At 31.4% G+C, this 14,984-nt stretch overlaps 2 long non-coding RNA genes and 1 pseudogene across 3 annotated transcripts; 2 read left to right on the forward strand and 1 right to left on the reverse strand.

Moving 5' to 3' along the window:
* Positions 1 to 7,114: 7,114 nt before the first annotated feature.
* Positions 7,115 to 7,687, reverse strand: LOC149886201 (uncharacterized). Its single transcript, XR_016454516.1, has 2 exons — positions 7,588 to 7,687; positions 7,115 to 7,343 (listed from the first exon to the last, which is right to left on the reverse strand). It is a non-coding gene; the product is annotated as an uncharacterized LOC149886201 (long non-coding RNA).
* A 2,407-nt stretch (positions 7,688 to 10,094) lies between these two features.
* LOC149886202 (uncharacterized) lies at positions 10,095 to 10,840 on the forward strand (annotated as a pseudogene).
* A 738-nt stretch (positions 10,841 to 11,578) lies between these two features.
* Positions 11,579 to 12,534, forward strand: LOC149886203 (uncharacterized). 2 transcript variants are annotated; one of them, XR_016454429.1, is made up of 3 exons: positions 11,579 to 11,719; positions 11,826 to 11,982; positions 12,306 to 12,534. It is a non-coding gene; the product is annotated as an uncharacterized LOC149886203 (long non-coding RNA). The 2 variants fall into 2 exon arrangements; XR_016454430.1 differs by having other exon boundaries at positions 11,642 to 11,719; positions 11,806 to 11,982.
* The last annotated feature ends 2,450 nt before the right edge of the window (positions 12,535 to 14,984 follow it).

Below are 14,984 nucleotides of genomic sequence, written 5' to 3' on the forward strand. Positions count from 1 at the left end.
AGCTCATTTTGGCTGGAGTCGGAGTCGGAGTTGGAGTCGGAAGAATTGTACCGACTCCGACTCCGGTTTAAAAAAAATCTTTCAAAGTTTCATAATTTTCATAAGGATTTTATAGATGTTACAAAACTACAGGTTCCAGGATGGTCTGAAAGATGTAGGATATCCAGACACAATGGGAATTGTAGTTTGCAACAACTGGAGGACAAGGAGTTTGACATGTTATTTTTAGGCCTTTAAAACAGTGATAAGCAATAGGGTATTTTGCTGCTTATCACTGAGAATCATATATCACCTCCCTTGCGCTCTCCTCTACCTTCCCTTAAACTATATAACTTCATGATCCACTAACTCCCGACTTAAATTGTCTGGCACTGTGCTACATATTATTAGTAGGAAGCTAGGCGTGCCACCACCAAGCACCAAAGAGTTGCTCCACAAACAGAAAGACTGCAAGTATTCAATTAACTTTGTTTCTCTGGAGAGAGAGAGTATTAGAAAGTTAGTGATTGAAAAAGCTGTTAAACAAAAAGAAGAACTTAATGAATCTCTCAAGAGACGCTTTGTGTTTCTTAACAGAGTGAACTATTTTGCAATCAATGTTTAATTCTTTTTTGAAAAAAATGAAGCAGTTACCAAGACATTGGCAGTAAAAGACGCCAAAACTAATCACACCAGCGAATTTCTCCAGGTCTTAGTAGAAAAGATTCTTAAAGAGTATAAACTTAAAGAAGAACAAGTTCTTTCATGTTTGAAATATTGTCCAACTGACAATATTTCAAACATGATTTTGACAAATTCATAATGTTATTAGCGACTGCATAAGAGTTTATTGCATAACAAGACTTCAGAAAATTTGTTTGTTCAGAAAATGTTTTCTTATAAATATTGTTTAAAGCACTAAGTGGTTGGATTATTTGTATCATAGTGATGAAATAGCCAATGTTAACATTTTACTACAGTTATTTGTTGTTACAAACAAATAACTGTAGCAAAACAAACAACTATTTGTTATTACAAATTGGTTACTTATGAAGGAGTCGGAGTCGGGAGTCGGATTCGGTCCATGATAAAATCAAGGAGTCGGAGTCGGAGTCGGAACAGCAGCTTACCGACTCCACAGCCCTGGTTGAAATTCTAATTGGATTTTTATTAACTTAAGGCTTCTTGTTCTGATCACCTTCAGTAGCTTCTTTATCAATTTAAATTTACACTCGCTGAACCGTAAAGCGTTTAAAACGCGTGTTATTAGAAAATTAAGTAATTGAAAGGATTAAAGGTGTCCTTGTTGTTATCTTTTTTTGATTAACATTCGGAAATGATTATAATTTACAGTCATTATTTCAATAATTATATATATATATTTTTTATTTGTTCATTTTTAAAAATAGCATAGGGTCTTGGTGGCCATGTCCCGGTTGCCATTTTACAAAGAGAGGAAAAAATTCAATTTTAATAAATTTTTTTTTTTAAAAAAAAAAAAAAAAAAAAAAAAAAAAAAAAATTCTAATTGGATTTTCATTAAAAAAACAAAAACATTTGTCACAACATCTGTTTAGCTAAAACTCTGGATTTATAAATCTTTATAGAGTAACGTTTTGATTCATTCGAATGGAAGTTTGTATTTTACCACAATCAAAATGATATTTTATCTTCGAGTGTTTTTTTTTTTAAATTAGAAAAACTTTTCCAAATTTGAGTAGTGAACAATAGAATTCCAGAATAGTATTTTCACTTTTATCATTTATTTTATTACGGAAAAGACCCAGAGTTTTTTTCTTACCCTGCAAATTTCCATCATATAGAATATTAATTGAATAACTAATGTTCTCCGAAATACATTTTTGATATTTTTGTGTAAAAAACGAACACTTTCAGCTGGTTCTTCAGGTCGGTAAATTTTCCTCGTATCTCGCTTATAAAAATTAACACAATTGAAAAGGTCGATTAAATCGCTTCTTTCTCTTTTCTTGGATGTGGTTAAATTGAGTCTTTTTAAACTTTTTTTCATAACATAATTTTGAAGACCCTGGAATACGTTTTTGTTGCTTTATGTTGTATTCTTTCAACAAGATCGATTAAAGTTTTCTTCTAGAAAGGTTTGGTCGGAATATCAAAGAAACTAAATGCCCAAGTCACAAGTTTGAATTAATTCCATATTGGCTTGTATGAGTAAATAATTAGTAAAACGTTCCATGTATAGTTTTAAAGAAGAACTAGGTGTGAAAAAGATTTCTAAACGAAAATCTTAGCGATCTTAGTAAATCAATCCAAAAGAGATGCATGGCTTGCAAAAAAGCAAGCGGAAGATGTTTTAAGACAAAAGTTTTGACGTTGATTGTTGTAAACAAGGATGGATTTAGATAAAAGCTAGTTGCTGTAGAAATAAGCACAGAAAGTAAAAATGAACCACAAAGAAAAGGCACCAAGAAAACGTAAACCAAAATCAAGGAGCTCAAACGATATTTTGACATCTATTTAAAAGCAATGCATAGTAAATCACTTTATACAAGCTAGGTGGGAAAAAAAGCCATTTCAAAGAATCGATTTATTGGTGATGTTTTCACAATAACAATCCATCATTGGTTACAACTTGAGGTATTAAATATAACCAACATTCCAGAGCGATGAATCATATGCAGTTTTCAGGAAAATTTTAGTTGCAACCTTATAATGGTTTTAATACCATTAAACAAGAATTTAAGATCCACAATTTGTCATTTTTTTCTTTAAACTTTTTTCTGTAAAATGATAGGGCGTTTTTTGAATGAAAAAAAAAGGGCGCATATAAAGAATTTAAAATAACTATATATCAGTCCTGTTGATTCTCGTCATCTGGAGGAAGTCATCCTCAACGACGGCCCTAAAAGAACTTTAAAGAAAAGTTTGAAGACTTAGTGAAACCGAGGAGTGCCGCTGAATTGACTACAACTGCTGAAGTGGCAAATCGTTTGTTGGGTCATAATAAATCTAGCTCTCATAAATTTCTTCTCATAAATTTCTTTTCATAAACTTCGAGGAGTGCTAAAATCATCGGAAACAATAAAATCAAGTGAAGTAATTTGTAGTGGCATTGAGTTGTGAAGAGGCATTTGCTTATCACATCAACTCTAAATGTACTAGCCATTCTTATAAACAGACGCAAAAGCGGCCATTAAAGGCAGGACATCACGTATTTCAATCCTATCATAGTCTATGTATGGTGATAAGGTTTGTTACCTTTCAGGTGAGCATATTTCTATTACAGAAACACGCGCTGAAATTTCACTTCAAGGCATACTGAAAGAAACTAATATTTGAGGCTCAATTCGAAGTTCTTAAAAATGACCTCTTTCCTACGTCATTCACATTAACAAGCAAATGGAGATGTGATGAAAGCTCTGGGCGCTGCTGATTAGTTTCTGAATTTACTGTCATTTGATTGATAGACAGCTAAAAAATTATTTTGAAAAATATATGTAAATGTTTAAATTCTTCAATACAATTTAAACAATTTTGTATTCAATATGAATAAAGAAATTGCTGTGTCAGCCACATTTTATTCAAATCATAGATATATAAAATATTGGATACGGCATTGCCATATGTGGCCTTATAAAAAAAATGAAGCCGATCTTTCTTTGAAAAAGTGACGTGAGGTAAAATGTTCTTAGGCGAATTCGTAAATATTAGTTAAAAGTAATATGTAATATGATACAGCATATTACTTTTGTAAGTTAGTTTAATTAAAGTAACTATGTATTGTTAAATTTAAATAAATTTTATCATCTTAATATCATTTTTAATATCATTTTAGCATCTAATACAAAAGACAACTTCTTGTTGACAGTTTGTAGATTGTCTGAATCATTTTTGATGCCATCTCCGAAACGCAATATTTTATCTTTAGAAAAATGATATGAGCAAATATAACTTGATGAAGAGGGAACAAAATTCTTTCGCTTTGTTGCAAGAACCCATGCTGCTCTTTTTTCCGGATTTACAGAAAATCCAAATAAGCATCGCTAAGACTTATTATACATACTGTGCTTGTCTTTTAAAATTTACATAGTAAAATTATACTGAATCCTAATGAATAAAAGGTTTAAATTGCATATGAACTACTATCTGACCTATGAAAACTTACAAAAACTGTACATCCAAAAGCACTCCACGAATTGACCATTTCAAAACTAAAACCAAACCTTGAAATATATAGTACATAAACATATATCTATATTATAGATAAATATATTATACATAAATATAGATGTATACTCTTGTATTCAATGTTAGTCTTCTATATAGAAGATATTGTATTAATTCATGGCATAACATTTTAATAAAATTATACGCTGTTTGAACAACATTTTTCAGCCTAACTTGCGTCATCATGGTAAAATTTTCTCGGCTTCAATTACTTCTGTCTATTTATGTATGTATCCAGTATTTTATATATCAGGGATTCAAACAAACTCATTCGACGGTAATGTTTAAAAATAGCACCAAAGTAATATACAGCAACGTTTGAGCAAAAACTATCAAATCGCAAAAACAAATTTTCAAACAGCACAATCAGAAAAAGAGCGACATAAACGACTTTTAGCAAATAAAGTTTTTCAATGTAAAACATAATAAACTGTACAAATATGCAACTGAAGTTAAAACTATTTAAACAAATAAAAACCACATCAAGATATTGTGATATTGTAATATTCCAAAAAACATAACAAAAATTAGGAATATTCAAATAGAAGTTTATACGAGTTTAATGACAACAAACTTAAATCAAAAACATGCACTTTCAATTTAAAAATTTTCCAGTTTAAAATATAATACAAACTAAATGCATCAGTGTACATACGCAACAACATATTCAAAAAGTACATAAATATAAACGTAAATCAAAAATGAACACCACATACAACTAATTAAAAAAGTCTGTTTTCCCATTTACTCACTTTTCCCTTCACAATTAGCACTTTTCCCTTCCCACCAAAGGCCCAATCCTATAAAGCTAAGAAATGTGTAATTTACGCAAAAAAACAAGATTTTTTTTTCAATCAGTTTAAACATATCTCTTATTTGTGAAGAGAAAAAACAAGTCTTCTTGGTCCCCAAAATAATGGTAGTAACAGCAATGCAACCAACATTACCTTCCAATCTAAACATAAAAATAGATTTCTTTAATTGTAAATACATGCAAAATAATAAATTGAGAAAAAGTTGTATTTATAAAAACAGCAGTATTAGTTGTACATGTATTAAAGATCCATTTACAATTATTACTAATTTCATGCAACTTAATGCCTACTTCAACTTGTTTTGATTGGTGTTTGCACATCTTTTGACTGCTTCCTTGATCACTGGATCATAAAAGGCTAAAAATTTTGCTTCTAATTTGGTGACATCAACACCATATAGCAAAATCACATCTGGTTAAGCTGTAATTAAAAAGCAGCATGCATGATATCTTAATTCTTTTATAATGCAGAAATAAGTCTGCATATTAACAATTATATGTACATTACCTTTATACAATATGGTAAACTTTCATATATGGTTTTTCATAACCGTCAAAAGTAATTTAATAGAAGAAACCATTGTAAAAAAGTGCACTGAATTTAAAGGGGAAACAAATATTTTTTTATATAATCTTACGAAAAGATTTAGTCGAAAATGGGAGAATTCTTCCAGGACTTCTGCTGTGGTATGTTCATGCCAAAAAAGTTGCCTCTATGCGCAAGTTCTTTTCATTTAATCTTTGATCAGATCGAAGCTTGGTGTCTTCTTCTTCTTTTTTTTTTTTATAGCATCTTGACGTTTTTTAATGCTTCTCTAACCCTCACTAGGATTATGACTTTTTGACTTTTTTAAAAAAAAATAATTTCCTGTGTCATAAATTGATGAACTTTAATTAGAAAACATTGAAAACATGTTCAATTCCTCTCGGTTTGTAAAAAAGGGTCACCCCGCAATTAAAATTACGATTCGTCATTTATTTAAGCTTGCAACTGCAACTACTAATACGTGTGGCTTTGCTGCAAATCATTTAAAACTTGTATAGATTAGAAGTGTTTGAGCTTTTGAACATTTTGAAACAATTTAGAACATTCTGGAATAGTTTAGAACATTCTGGAACAATTTAGACTGTGTATGTATAGCTGCTTATCTAATTTTATTGTTATTACAGAAGCAACACATGGCGACGTACAAGCCTAGCGATAGTAGCATTCAGAAGAACAAGGATGTATGGACCAATAACCTGGTAAAATTTGAAGACTCATAAAAGAAGAAGAATGATCCCTTTGGAAGAATATTCACTGGAAGAATAGTGCAGAATGTCTATCCAAAAGCAAATTATCGGACACTACCATTCCTTTGACCAGAAATCAAAGGAAGGAAGAAGCGAATAGCGGAAATTTTCTAAGAAGTTACCAAATTGCGAAAGAATAGACTGAATTTTCCTCATGTATCTAATCAAGTTATACGAGCATAGCTTGATAAAATACTGAAATGTTATGATGAATGTTCTTTATGATGCCAACAGTGCAGAAATACAAAAAGAAGTAATGAACCATCTAAAAGAGGCTGGGAATCATGAAAATCGGACAAGGGATAGATCAAACGCCATTTTTATGACAGTCACTGCGACTTTGTGAAATAATTTTTCAATCTTTTAAGTATTTGATTTTAAAGTAATAAAAGATTAATTCTCCTAGGAGTTTTAATTTCCATACTCAATTAGTCGCCTGCAACTTTTTAGTTGCAGGAGAATAATTGATTGCTACTGCAACTAAAAAGTTGCTGGTGACAAATTGTAAATGAAAATTTAAAAAAATAATTTTCGCATAACTTACCTAACTTTCTCCTGTTTTTTGTTGTCGTTGAACTGCATGTTAAATCGATAATATTAAATATCTGATTGCGCGCCGATTTTAATTTGCCGATTTTAATTTGCCCGTTTTATTTGCTAACTTTTACACAAATGGAAGATTGAGGTTTTGACCGTTTTGAGGTCATAAACAAATAAAAAAGGCGGTTAGGAATCGTTTTGTAAAAGTTGTTGTTAAGCCTGTGCGTTATTGAGACAAAAAAAGAATCCTTACGACAGGAAATTTCAAAAATAAAAAACAAGTCAAAAGAAAATCTTTCTTTTCTTAACCGATCATTCAAAAATGTATAAAAAAAGGTAGGTATAAAATTTAGCAACAAATCTTTCCATCAATTCACAAAAACAATTATGGTTAAAGTCCGCAAGGGCCCTGGCATTTGTAGAAATATCCGTCACAATCCCAATCTCCAACACAGCTTTTTGAACCTTGACCTGTTTTAGCGTTTGTCCAACACCACATTTTTCCCAATAACTAAAACAAATTGCAAAAAGGACGTTAGTTAATGCAAATGCAGATTATACGAGCTGAAAACACATTTTTTTTAAAAAAAGTATTACTCCGTATTTAGTTATTACGTCATTCCGATCGGAAATTTTAGAAAAATAACTTCAAAAATGAATTTAAAATGAATAATTTGCAACTGATCATTTTATATTTATAGCAGCTTTAGAATGAAAGGTTTTCATGTTTTTTGATCTGGTATTTGGATCAATACCTTTTCTTGTACATTCTGCGAACATAACGATTGAAAGGACGAAAACAACAAACAGCAGTTGAGTCGATCTCATTTTATTTTTTATGCTAAATTAAATAGAAATAATCTGATGAGAAATATTTACCCGATGCATCAGTCTAAGCAGTGCATACCCATACCTCATGAAGATAAAGATTGAGCAAAAAAACTTGTAATTGTTTCACGAGTTGCTAAAAGTCCTTCAAACTTCACATTTATATACCTTGATGAGAGCTTGTTAAAAAACTATTTTGATCAATAATGGCACATGAACGTGGTAAGTTTGGAATTTCTATGTTAAAACGATCGATTTACACATAAAAACTAATATTTTTTACGAAAAATTTGATGTGACTTTCTTTTTTCCTCTTTTTTACCGTATACAAAAGAAATTCCTTGCCTCATAAAAATAATTTAATTTTTGTTTTAGGCCCAAAAAGATCTTACAAGCCATATTCACAACAGGATATGGATGAAGCATTGGGTAAAAAAAAAAAAAAAGAAGACTATGACAATATATGCAGCATCTAAATTTTATAAAATACCTAGGAAAACCCTTTTAACAGCAAACACAAGGTCGAGCAAAAAGTCAAATAGGGCGTCCAACAATTTTTGTTAAAACTGTAAAGGTTAAAATTAAAAATTGGCCACTTGATATGGCCGATGTTGGTATGCCAGTCACAAAGAAACTTTTTAGAAACTTTTTTAGTAACGGGTCCGCCATCTAACTTTTTTTTTTTCAACTAGTGCTTATTTTGTGAATGGTAACACTTAGCTCATGTCTGATTTGACAGATAATTAGTTTTATCCTTCCGCTGAACGAATATGGTTGTGTATACGCTTGAACAACGCTGGGAAATATTGCGACATTACTTTGAAAATCATGGTAATGTTGCAGAATGTGTGCGAAAATTGCGTACGGATTTTGGAAGAAGAGAAGCACCGTCAGCTCCGTATGTTCGTTATCTTGTAAAAAAAGTGAAAGAAACTGGCATCCTCATCGATAAACCAAAGCGTGAAAAGCCAAAAACAGTGCGTATACCCGAGAATATTGCTGCTGTGGCAGAAAGTGTGCGTGAAGCGCCATCAACATCAATTCACCGTCGTTCTCAACAATTGAACATTTCGGAGACATCATTGAGACGAATTTTGCATAAAGACCTTGGTATGACGCCATACAAAGTGCAATTGGTTCAGGAGTTGAAGCCAACTGACCATCCAATGCGTTTTCGCTTCGCTAAGTGGGCCCGCGATCGACTTACAGAAGATGCCGATTTTGCCAAAAAAATCATCTTTTCAGATGAAGCTCATTTTGATCTTTGCCGGTTATGTAAACAAGCAAAATTATCGCATTTGGGGCACAGAAAACCCGCACGCATACATTGAAAAGCCAATGCACCCAAAACGAGTCACTGTTTGGTGCGGATTTTGGTCCAGAGGCATAATTGGGCCATTTTTCTTTGAAAATGTGCAAGGAGTGGCCGTTACAGTCAATGACGATCGTTATCGGGCCATGTTGACGGAATTTTTGTTCACAAAAATTGAAGAGGAGGATATTGGCAACATTTGGTTTTAACAGGACGGCGCTACGTGCCACACAGCCGAAGCTACACTCGATGTTTTGCGCCCTGTTTTTGAAGATCGCATTATCAGCCGCAGAGCTGATGTCGTTTGGCCACCTCGGAGCTGCGATTTGACACCGTTGGACTATTATTTGTGGGGTGCCCTCAAAGATAAGTGTTACGCCGACAAGCCAGAGACAATTGACGCTTTAAAGGACAATATTCGTGAAACCATAGGTGAAATACAGCTGCACACAATTGATAATGTGCTTAAAAATTGGACCGATCGTGTAGGCTACTGCATGGCCAGCCGAGGCAGCCATTTGAATGAAATTATTTTCCATTATTAACCGGAAGGATTGTACTTTCAAATAAAAAAGACATTTGAGAAAATATTCAGTAGTTTTTTTTATAGCATTTTCAAAAAAAAAAAGTTATTTGGCGGACCCGATACATAAAATAATTCTTGACCAAAAAGTAATTGGCACTCGTTAGGCACGCAATTTTTTCAAGAGACATTCAAAACTTTTGATTCGAAAGACTCAGACACTTCCAAAACACAGAACACTTGTGTTTCCCAACAAGATATTAAAGCGTGGTTTTAAAAAATAACAGAGTATATAGTTAAAAATGATTTATTGTCTGGGTTTGAGGATACTGATCGAAGTCATTTTTTGATTTGTGTCTATCTATTAAAAATGCAATTGGGCAAAAAAACAAACAATTGTATTACATCAATGCAAATAGTGATAAAGAAAGTTTCTCAGTTATGATAACAGTAAAAGCACGTAATTTCTTTGCACCACCTTTGATTTTGTATCCATATGAACGGCGAATTCCACCAGAAATTGCAGCTAACTTTCCATTGGACAGAGTTTACTTTCATGCTGCAAAAGATATTTGGACCGATGTAGTCACAGAATGGAAATGCAAAACCTTGGAGTTGCTCTACCAAAAAGGACATTTGAGCCCCTGCAATTGCAAAAGTACAGGAAAATCCAACTTTAATACCAAATGAATTTAAATGCTGCGTTTTATGTCCTTTTTTACTAGAAAATTTGAATCTTACAAAAGTTAAGTGTACAAGAAAATGAAATTCAAAGGAACCCCAAAGAATCCGCTGAAATTCCAGTTATAGCCGAACTGTTAAGTCCAATTAATAAGGGCAAAAATGATTAAGAAACTAATATGACACATGACCAATTAAAATCTTTTAGAGCCCATTGTAATCTTACGTATTGGACAGGTGCAATAGAACAAGAAGTCTTATTTTATTTCTGGCAAAATAAAATAGACAAAATAGAAGGTGTTGATCCCAAAACTCGAAAAAGAACATGGTTCTTGAAACGCCATTCGAGGAAACTTCAGTAAGTAATGAGAACTTAACACAACCAGAATCAAACATTGAAATTAATGAGACAGTTTTAGCACCAGTTCAAGGATCTTTGCAAGCAAATGACAATGTTTTCGAGTCAATATTTGTTTGTCCAGAAGAATTTCAGAGTAAAAAAGTACCAAAACAAGCAAAAAAGGTTTCATCAGTCATTACATCTAACGAATATATTGTTAGTTTAGAGGAGAAAAAGAGAGCTAAAGAAGAATTAGAAAGACAGAGAATTAAGAAAAAGCAAGAAAGAAAGAAAAAAAAAGGTGAAAAAGCGTCTGAGAAATAGGAAAGAAAGCGAATTCGGCTAGAAAATTTGAAAGAAAAACAAGGAAAAGCAGCTAAAAAGTCTAAACTAAGTAAAGTTTTACGTAGATTATTGGAAAGGAATTTTTAATTTTATATTATGTGTAGAATTAGTATATCTCTGTCAGAAAAATAATGTCTTTAGTGTATTAGTCATTTTAATATTCAAGAAATATATAATACTAAACATTAGGACTTTCTTTTTTACTTATTAGGACTTTCTTTTATTCCAAACAAAATTATAGTACTTTCTTTTTGTCATCACCTCGACAAATTAAGACTTTTTTGAATGTATTCTTTAGATTGCATGTAGCTCCATCTGATTATTGTTTGTTTAAAGGAAATTTTATTTTTGCAGATATTATTGCTGTAATACAATTTAATATCGATTGAAATTAGAGCGACCACACCAGTAGCTTTTCGTTCATTTTAAATCAAAAAATCTATTTCAAGCTTTTCTAATTTAAAGTCTTTTATGATACTTGTTATTGAAACAGAGTTCACAAAGAAATTCATTTTTAAAAAATGCGCTTCTGTAAAATGTAATCCTAGTGTAGATTAAAAGCTCAAACTTAAAGAGATTCTGAAACACACCTTCAATTACACAAAGAATTAACTTTTAACTAGCGTTCAATGTTTTTTTGTTAGAAATAATACTTTAAGTAAAGAGAAATCTTATAACAAAAGTAAAACTATAATCCGGTTTTCTGAGAGACAATTGGGTTATAGTATTATTTTTGTTATGAAATCTGTTTAATTAAGATTCTTTTTCCAGCTCTCATCAAGGTATATAAATGTGACATTTCGATGAATGCAATCATTTGCCTAGTTTGAAGGGCTTTTAGCAACACGTGAAACAAACGTAAGTTTTTTTGCTCAATCTTTATTTTCGTGAGGTATGGGTATGCACTGTTTAAACTGATGCATTGGGTAAATATTTCTCATCAGATTATTTCTATTTAATTTAGCATAAAAAATAAAATGAGATCGACTCAACTGCTGTTTGTTGTTTTCGTCCTTTCAATCGTTATTTTCGCAGAATGTACAAGAAAAGGTACTGACAAAAATACCGGTTTTAAAGTAGAATATGGTTGCTACAAATCCAAATGTTGGGCATATTGCGATGTAAGAATTTCCTCAAATAAACTAGGACGTTTGTCAAAAGCATCTATATGTGAAAAAAAAAAAAAGAAGAAAAAAAAAACAAAAAAAAAAAAAAACAAAAAAAAAAAACATGAAAACCTTTCATTCTAAAGCTGCTATAAATATAAAATGATCAGTTGCAAATTATTCATTTTAAATTCATTTTTGAAGTTATTTTTCTAAAATTTCCGATCGGAATGACGTAATAACTAAATACGGAGTAATATATTTTTTAAAAAAATGTGTTTTCAGCTCGTATAATCTGCATTTGCATTAACTAACGTCCTTTTTGCGATTTGTTTTAGTTATTGGGAAAAATGTGGTGTTGGACAAACGCTAAAACAGGTCAAGGTTCAAAAAGCTGTGTTGGGGATTGGGATTGTGACGGATATTTCTACAAATGCCAGGGCCCTTGCGGACTTTAACCACAATTGTTTTTGTGAATTGATGGAAAGTTTTGTTGCAAAATTTTATACCTACCTTTTTTTATACATTTTTGAATGATCGGTTAAGAAAAGAAAGATTTTCTTTTGACTTGTTTTTTATTTTTGAAATTTCCTGTCGTAGGGATTCTTTTTTTTGTTGAAAGTAACTCTTAGAAAACAGCAAATAAACTTTTAACTGAAACTATAAAACTAACGGCTGCATGTCAATAAATAAACGTTACACTAATAAACACTACTTAAATTTATTACTAGAAAATAGCATACTTATTGAGCAGTAATCATGCTTGTTGATCAATTAATAAATCAAATGAAGAAGGTTTCAAATTGTGTACTTAGGGTTAAAGCAAGGTTTGGATTTGCATTAACATTGCATCAATATTTCATCAACATTGCATCAACATTGCATCAACATTGCACCAACAAAACTGAACTATATTGAAATAGTTTCATAAGGATAGTCATCATTATTGAAAAAACTTAATCAAAATCAAATAATTTGGAGTTATGAGTTATCACTTTGTTTCAAGATCTGAAACTTTTATCAATCTTCACTGTTCGTCTACAGGTATCGAATCTTTTTACATAGACTTCTCAACCCCAACATCAACAATTAACTGCAAACAAAACTGATGATGAATTGGAGGAATGGCATTGATGATTAAATCTACCAGCTTCGCTTTGGTGATTTGCTTGCCACAAGGTTGCAAGTAAGTGTCGTTTAGAGCAAGTTTTTGTCCGCAGTAATGTTTTTAAGTATTAAGTTACATAAATACCACATCCTATTGATTCCATATTTAAAGTCAGGACAGTTCTGATTTATTTGTTGAAATGCTGCCAGTGAAACTAAAGCCTCATTGCTTTACTCTTTTCTTTTTATTGCGGTTAATTCAAGCTTCTTAGTGTCACACCAGCTCTCGACCCCCGTTACTTTTCAATTTAAATTAAAATCTAGTTCATTTATCTGGAACGAAAAATTTGCGCTTTTTTAACAGATTGCATGATGGTCTCTTAAAATAAATCTGAGTGTTCTTGACACAAATTTTAGAATTTTTTAAATTTCTTCCATGGAAAAAAACAATTTTTAACCTCATACTTCATGCAAATTTACCCTCTTTAAGTGGCTAAAAAAGCAGTCAAAAATATCAATTAACTTTAGGAAGTAAACTAAAATTGGTGGAAATGTACTAAATGGTTACACCGAACTGTTTTTAAAAGTCAGGCTGATTGTTAACATATTTCTAAATTTATGGCCTAAATAATTTTGCAGAAAATGTCTCTCGTATATTTTGCAGTTGCAAGTGTCTTAATAAAGGAGGCATATTAGCTTAGTATGGTACTGCTAACAATATTTACTGAATAGATCTTTTTACTGCAACTACCATTATTATTTTTTGAAGGGATTTACCTAACATTGCTCATCAAAACTACTCCATTTTTTAAAACATTTTACTCAACGTCACTCTGAAAAAAGATGTGTTTTTTTCAATAAATATATAAATTTATCCAGCAATACTTAGAAAAATGCGTAAAGCAAAATCTATAAATTGAATAACAAAAGAAATTTTTCGTTTTTTACCAAAATTAGTAAAAAATACTTGATCAGTTTTTTTTTTAGTCCTAAGTTTCATACACAAAAAAAATAATAACAAATTTAAGAATAAGTTTTACAGGGAATGAAATAAATTCAACTTCAAATACTTGTTTCTTTCATTTTGTAAGGAATAAACAACTTTAAATCAGCATTTTTATTTTTTCTTTAATTATTACCATGATCAATTATCTTTCTTTTAAATCTTTTCAACTATCATTTCTCTTTTTTCGACTCAATCAATTCTTCGATCGTTCTCTTTTCTTCAACGATCCATCTTTTTTTTTTTCTACTAAACTTTTTCAACGAACTTTCTAATTTCTCCTCCTTATTTTTTTACTAGCATTTTCTTTTTTCCTCCACTAAAAATCTTTTGTTAAGATGAACAGTTGTTCTTCCATTAAACTTTTCTTCCAAACAATTCTCTCTTATTATTTGGAAATAGATTTGCGTTGCTTGGTCAAGACTGAGCAGTGAACGCCTCAGGGAAGAAGTAGCATGAGCCCTAAGAATGGAATTAGTAAAATTGTTTTCGGACAGATGTCCAGAGTGAACCAAAGACTCACGCAGACGAAGAAATTAAAGAATCGTGTAGATGAAAAAGTTTCTATGCTCACCGCCGCACACGCCCAAGGTCGTTAAACAGCCCTTCTTAAGTCAAAATTACCTAATACATCAGATTCACCATTTTTCCGATAAAAATTAAGATTCTCCATAACGTATTTCTAGCCTTATTCTCTATGTTCTAGCCATAAGTTAATAATTGCTTTAATATTGACATTTCTACTGAGAAGAAGTTATTGCATAGTTCAACTCTAGCTTAAAGATCTTAGTTCTAAACATGTGTCAATACCCGTTTTAAAATTAAAAATCCCTGATTACATCAAGATTCTCATAACGGTATTTCTAGTCTCATTCTCATAGTTTTAACCTAGTGTCAATATTCGTTT

The sequence above is a fragment of the Hydra viridissima genome, unplaced genomic scaffold (assembly GCF_058129835.1).
Source record: "Hydra viridissima isolate aposymbiotic clone 2 unplaced genomic scaffold, HvirCarnegie_v1 scaffold_7, whole genome shotgun sequence".
NCBI classification, from domain to species: domain Eukaryota; kingdom Metazoa; phylum Cnidaria; class Hydrozoa; order Anthoathecata; family Hydridae; genus Hydra; species Hydra viridissima.